The following is a 7659-nucleotide window of genomic DNA, read 5'->3' on the forward strand; positions in this document are numbered from 1 at the left end:
CACACGCTATTTCCTTTTGCTTAGCACATGTACTGATTCCTCCTTGTCTTGTCCTTATGACATACTCTTATTACCCTTTAAAACGAACTCTTCCCTGACAATGTTAGGAGTCAACATTTCCTTTTTTCTATGAGTTTTACACTTATACTGTTGCTATTATTGATGTTCAGTTCCTAAGTCCTGTCCGACTCTTTGGACCCCATAGACTACAGCAAGTCAGGCTTCTCTGTCCATCACCATCCCCTGGAGTATGTTCAGATTCATGTCCATTGGGTCGGTGATACCATCCAAGCATCTCATCCTCTGTTGTCTGCTTCTCCTCCTGCCTTCAATCTTCCCCAGCATCAGGGTCTTTTCCAATAAGGCTCTTCACATCAGGTGGCCAAAGTGTTGGAGCTTCAGCTTCAGCATCAGTCCTTCTCATGAATATTCAGGGATGATTTCCTTTAGGATGGACTGGTTGGATCTCCTTGCAGTCCAAGGGACTCTCAAGAGTCTTCTCCAACACCACAGCTCAAAAGCATCGATTCTTCTGCACTCAGCTTTCTTTATAGTCCAACTCTCACATCCATACATGACTACTGGAAAAATCATAGCTTTGACCATATGGACTTTTTCAGCAAAGTAATGTCTCTGCTTTCTAATATGCTGTTGAGGTTTGTCATGACTTTTCTTCCAGTAAGCAAGCATCTTTTAATTTCATGGCTGCAGTCATTTTGGAACCCAAGAAAACTGTTTCCAATGTTTCCCCATCTATTTGCCATGAAGTGATGGGACCAGATGCCATGATCTTAGTTTTTTGAACGTTGAGGTTTAAGCCAGCTTTTGCACTCTCCTCTTTCACCTTGATCAAGAGGCTCTCTAGTTCCTCTTTGCTTTCTGCCGTAATGGCAGTGTCATCTGCATATGTGAAGTTATTGATATTTCTTCTTGAAATCTTGCTTCCACCCTGTCCTTCATCCAGCTTGTGATTCACCCAGCCCAGCATTTCTCATGATGTACTCTGCACATAAGTTAAATAAGCAAGGTGACAATATACAGCCTTGACATACTCCTTTCCCAATTTGGAACCAGTCTGTGTTACATGTCCAGCTCTAACTGTTGGTTCTTGACCTGCATACAGATTTCTGAGGAGGCAGGTAAGGTGGCCTAGTATTCCCATCACTTTAAGAATTTCCCAGATTGTTGTCATCCACACAGTCAAAGGCTTAGCGTAGTCAATGAGGCAGAAGTAGATTTTTTTTTTCTGGAATTCTCTTGCCTTTTCTATGATCCAATGGATGTTGGCAATTTGATCTCTGGTTCCTCTGCCTTTTCTAAATCCTTCTTGAACATCTGGAAGTTCACAGTTCTTGTACAGTTGAAGCCTAGCTTGTAGAATTTTGAGCATTATTTTGCTAGTGTGTGAGATGAGTGCAAGTGTGTGGTACTTTGAGCATCCTTTAGCATTGCCTATCTTTGGGATTGGAATGAAAACTGACCTTTTCCATTCCTGTGGTCACTGCTGCATTTCCCAAATTTGCTGGTATATTGAGTGCAACCCTTTCCCAGTGCCATCTTGAAAGATTTGAAATAGCTCAACTGGAATTCCATCATCTCCACTAGCTTTGTCCACAGTGATGCTTCCTAAGACCCACTTAACTTTGGACTACAGGATGTCTGGCTATAGGTGAGTGATCACACCATCATGGTTATCTGGGTCATTAAGATCTTTTTTGTGTAATTCTTCTGTGTATTCTTGCCACCTCTTCTTAATATCTTCTGCTTATGTTAAGTTCTTACAGTTTCCGTCCTTTATTGTGCCCATCTTTGCATGAAATGTTCCCTTGGTATCTCTAATTTTCTTGAAGAGCTCGCTAGTCTTTCTCATTCTATTGTTTTTCTCTATTTCTTTGCATTGATCACTTAGGAAGGCTTTCTTATCTCCTTGCCATTCTTTGGAACTGTGCATTCAGATGGGTATATCTTTCCTTTTCTCTTTTGCCTTTAGCTTCTCTTCTTTCTTCAGCTATTTGTAAGGTCTCCTTAGACAACCAATTTGCCTTTTTGCATTTCATCTTCTTGGGGATGGTTTTGATCACCGCATCCTGTACAATGTTACAGACCTCCATCCTTAGTTCTTCAGGCACTCTATCTATCAGATCTAATCCCTTGAATCCATTTATCACTTTCACTGTATAATCATAAGGGATTTATTTAGGTCATACCTGAATTGTCTAGTGGTTTTCCCTAGTTTCTTCAATTTAAGTCTGAATTTTGCAATACAGAGTTCATGACCTGAGCTATAGGCAACTCCTGGTCTTGTTTTTGCTGACTCTATAGATCTTCACCAACTTTGCCTGCAAAGAATATAATTAATCTGATTTCAGTATTGACCATCTGGTGATGTCCATGTGTAGAGTCTTCTCTTGTGTTGTTGGAAGAAGGTGTTTGCCATGATCAATGCATTCTCATGGCAAAACTGTTAATCTTTGCCCTGCTTCATTTTGTACTCCAGGGCCAAACCTGCCTGTTACTCCAGGTATCTCTTGACTTCCTACTTTTGCATTCCAGTCTCCTGTGATGAAAATGATATCTTTTTTTGGTGTTAGTTCTAGAACACCTTGTAGGCCTTCATAAAACCTTTCAACTTCAGATTCTTCAGTGTTAGTAGTGTGAACATAGACTTGGGTTACTGTGATATTGAATGGTTTGCCTTGGAAATGAACGAAGATCATTTTGTCATATTTGAGATTGCAACCAAGTACTGCATTTTGGACTCTCTTGTTGAGTATGAGGGCAGCTCATTTCTTCTAAGGGATTCTTGCCCATAGTAGTAGATACAATGATCATCTGAATTAAATTTTCCCATTCTAATCCATTTTAGTTCACTGATTCCTAAAAGTTGATGTTCACTCTTGCCATCTCCTGTTTGACTACTTCCAGTTGCCTTGATTCATGGACTTCACATTCCAGGTTCCTATGCAATATTGTTCCTTACAACATCAGATTTATTTCCATCACCAGTCATATCCACAACTCTGTGTTGTTTTTGCTTTCGCTCAGTTTCTTCATTCTTTCTGGAGCTATTTCTGCACTCTTCTTCAGCAGCATATTGGGCACCTACTGACCTGGGGAGTTCTTCTTTCAGTGTCATATCTTTTTGCCTCTTCTTACTCTTCATGGGATTCTCAAGTCAAGAATGCTGAAGTGGTTTGCAGTTCCCTTCTCCAGTGGACCACATTTTGTCAGAACTCTCCACCATGACCTCTGTCTTTGTTGGCCCTACACAGCATGGCTCATAGTTTCATTGAGTTATACAAGGCTGTGATCCAAGTAATCAATTTGGTTAGTTTTCTGTAATTGCGGTTTCCATTTTGTCTACCCTTTGATGGATAAGGATAAGAGCCTTGTGAAAGCTTCCTGATGGGGGGGACTGGCTGTGGGGGAACCTGTGTCTTCCTCTGATATGGAGGGCCATGCTTAGTAAATCTTTAATCCAATTTTCTGTTGATAGGTGGGGCTAAGGGTAATGGCAGTAATGGCTACCTCCTTCAAAATTCTTATTCCAAAACTGTTTTATTTGGTGCCCCTAACCCCACAGCAGGACACTGTTGACCCATGCCTCCTCTGGTGACTCCTGGGCACTCACAGGGAAGACTCCAGGACACTCACTGACTCAGTCTCTTGTGGAGTCATTGCTCCTTTCTCCTGGGTCCTGGTACACAAAAGGTTTTGCTTGTGCCCTCCAAGAGTCTGTTTCCCCCATGCTGTGGAAGTTCTATAACCAAGCACCACTGGCCTTAAAAGTCAAATTCCCTGGGGATTCTCAGTCCCTTTGCCAGATCCCCAGGTTGGAAAATTTGCTGTGGGACCTAGAACTTTCACAACAGTGTGACAATTTTTTTGGTATAATTGTTCTCCAATTTGTAGGGTGTCTGCTCAGTGGCTCTGTGGCAAAGCTCGCATGCCATACTCAAGATAGTATCTTTTAATCTCCATTTTCTAAAAAAGAAAACATGTCCAGAGTGATTTGTGACTTATCTAATAACTAATTAGTGGGTAATCTGAGACCAGCTCAGAAGTTTGGCAGCTCCTGTTGTATTTTCTCTCTACTATATAACTTCAGAGTCATACTCTGCCTCTTCAAGTAGCATGTCCTTCTATATAAAATTTTGATTTTTCAAAAACATTGCAATTGAGAAACAAAAGACAGACAAACATAAAATAGACCCATGTTATGTCTTGAGAAATCCATATGCATGTCAGGAAGCAACAGTTAGAACTGGACATGGAGCAACAGATTGCTCCAAATAGGAAAAGGAGTACATCAAGGCTGTATATCGTCACCCTGCTTATTTAACTTGTATGCAGAGTACATCATAAGAAACGCTGGGCTGGAAGAAGCACAAGCTGGAGTCAAGATTGCCAGGAGAAATATCAATAACCTCAGATATGCAGATGACACCACCCTTATGGCAGAAAGTGAAGAGGAACTAAAAAGCCTCTTGATGAAAGTGAAAGAGGAGAGTGAAAAAGTTGGTTTAAAGCTCCACATTCAGAAAACTAAGATTGTGGCATCTGGTCCCATCACTTCATGGGAAATAGATAGGGAAACAGTGGAAACAGTGTCAGACTTTTTTTTGGGGGGGGGGGGCGCTCCAAAATGACTGCAGATGGTGATTGCAGCCATGAAATTAAAAGACGCTTACTCCTTGGAAGGAAAGTTATGACCAACCTAGACAGCATATTAAAAAGCAGAGACATTACATTGCCAACAAAGGTCCGTCTAATCAAGGCTATGGTTTTTCCAGTGGTCGTGTATGGATGTGAGAGTTGGACTATAAGGAGAGCTGAGCACCAAAAAATTGATTCTTTTGAACTGTGGCGTTGGAGAAGACTATTGAGAGTCCCTTGGACTGCAAAGAGATCCAACCTGTCCATCCTAAAGAAGATCAGTCCTGGGTGTTCATTGGAAGCACTGATGCTGAAGCTGAAACTCCAGTACTTTGGCCACCTCATGCAAAGAGTTGACTCTTTGGAAAAGACCCTGATGCCGGAAGGGATTGGGGACAGGAGGAGAAAGGGACGACAGAGGATGAGATGGCTGGATGGCATCACCGACTCGATGGACATGAGTTTGAGTAAACTCCGGGAGTTGGTGATGGACAGGGAGGCCTGGCATGCTAGGGTTCATGGGTTTGCAGAGTCGGACATGACTGAGAGACTGAACTGTACTGAACTGAACTGATGTCCTTTCTGAATTCTTTCCATTTCTATAGTTCCCAGCTAGAAAATGTAACAACTGCTAAATTTGCTAGATTCTTACTAAATATTATGGACTTCCCTCATGGTTCAGATGGAAAAGAGGGCACCTGCAATTCAGGAGACCCTGGTTCGACCCCTGGGTCGGGAAGATCACCTAAAGAAGGAAATAGCAACCAACTCCAGCATTCTTGCCTGGAGAATTTCATGGACAGAGGAGCCTGGTGTGCTACAGTCCATGGGGTCGCAAAGAGATGGACAGGACTGAGCAGCTTTCACTCATTTTTAAGTATTATGCCTACATCATCTCTTTAAAGGGGTTTATAGTTAGGGAAAATAAGTCAGGGGGCTTAGTTAATATAAACTGCTTTGTAGGCCATTTTGGATATTTTGGAAACTAATCCCTCATTGGTTCATCATTTACAAATAGTTTCTCCCATTCTATACTTCATCTGATTTGTGTTGATTATGGTTTCCTTTGCTGCACAAAAACTTTTAGGTCTGTTTAGGTCCCATTTTTTTTATTTTTGTTTTTATTTCTGTACATCTAAAAAAAATAGATTTAAAAAAGTATTGCTGCAATTGGTATCAAAGAGTGATCTAAATATGTTTCCCTCTAGAAGTTTTATAGTATCTGGTGTTACATTTAAGTTTGTAATTCATTTTGAGTTTATTTTTATGTGTAGTACTAGAGAATGTGCTTTTGCATGTAGCTGGATTCTTGCTCCCATCATCATAGATAAATTGACCATAGACTCAAGGGTTTATTTCTGGGATTTCTATACTGTTCCGTTTATCTATGTGTCTGTTTTGCTGCCAGTACCATTGACTATTATAACACTGTAATATAGTCTGAAGTCAGAGAACATGATCCCTCCAGTTTTATTCATTTTTCTCAGAATTTTTTTGACTACTTGTGGTGTTTTGTGTTTCCATACAAATTAAAAACTTGTTTGTTCTAGTTATATGAAAAGCACCATTGGTAATTTGATTGGGATGGCATTGAATCTGTACATTGTCTTGGGTAATATACTCATGTTAAGAGAACTGACGCTTCCAATCCAAGAACATATCTTTCTATCTGTTTGTGTTGCCTTCAATTTCTTGCATAAGCATCTTATACTTTTTGGAGTACAGGAGTCTCAGCCTCATTGGGTAGTTTTAGCCATAGATATTTTACTCTTTGTGATGCAGTGGTAAATGGGATTCTTTCCTTAATTTCTCTTCCTGATAGTTTGTTGTTAGCATATAGAAATGCACAGATTTCTGCATATTAATTTTCAATTTGCTACGTCACTGAATTCACTGATGAGCTCTAGTAGTTTTCTGGTGGTGTCTTTAGGATTTTTCTGTGCATAGTATCATGTAATCTGCAAACAGCGATAGTTTTTTTTTTCCCTATCTTTTAAAGATCTTTTTAAAGAAAGAAATACATTTCAATTTTCTTCATTTTTTTTATTGGATTATAAATGATATACAATATTGCGTTAGGATTTCAGGAGTACAGCAAAGTGAATCTGTTATACATATATGTATATCTACTTGATGTTAGATTCTTTTCCCATAAAGGCCATTGCAGAATATTGATTAAAGTTCCCAGTGCTATACAGTAGGTCCTTATTAATTATCAATTTATCTATGGTAATGTGCATATGGGGCTTCCCATGTGGCACAATGGTAAAGAATCTCCCTGCAATGCAGAAGACACAAGAGACATGAGTTTGATCCCTGGGTCGAGAAAATCCCCTGGAGTAGGAAATGGCAACCCACTCCAGTATTCTTGCCTGGGAAATCCCATGGGCAGAGTAGCCTGGAGGGTTACAGTCCAAGGGGTCACAAAGAGTCAGACATGACTGAGTGACATGCACAGTATGTATATATGTATATACATATACATATATGTATATATGTATATATCAATCCCAATCTCCCAATTTATCCTTCCTCTTCTCTCCCCTTGTTCTGCTAACCATAAGTTTGTTCTCTACGTCTGTGACTTTATTTCTGTTTGGTAAATAATTTCATTTGTACCATATTTTTTAGATTACACATAAGTAAGGCATGATATTTCCCCTTCATTGCCTGACTTACTTCATTCCATATGACAGTGTCTAGGTCCATCCATGTTGCCACAAAGGGCTTTATTGCTCTTTTATGACTGAGTAATACTCCATTGTATATATGTACCACATCATCTTTATCCTTTCCTCCATAGATGGAAATGTAGGTTGCTTCCATGTCCTGGATAGTGCCACGATGAATATTGGGGTGCATGTATCTTTTCAAATTTTGGATTACTGCAGATATATGCCCAGGAGTGGGATGGCTGGTTCATATGCTAGCTCTATTTTTATTTTATTGATGAACCTCATTATTGTTCACCATAATGGCTGTACCAAGTTACATTATCACCAA

The sequence above is a fragment of the Muntiacus reevesi genome, chromosome 9 (assembly GCF_963930625.1).
Source record: "Muntiacus reevesi chromosome 9, mMunRee1.1, whole genome shotgun sequence".
Classification (NCBI taxonomy): domain Eukaryota; kingdom Metazoa; phylum Chordata; class Mammalia; order Artiodactyla; family Cervidae; genus Muntiacus; species Muntiacus reevesi.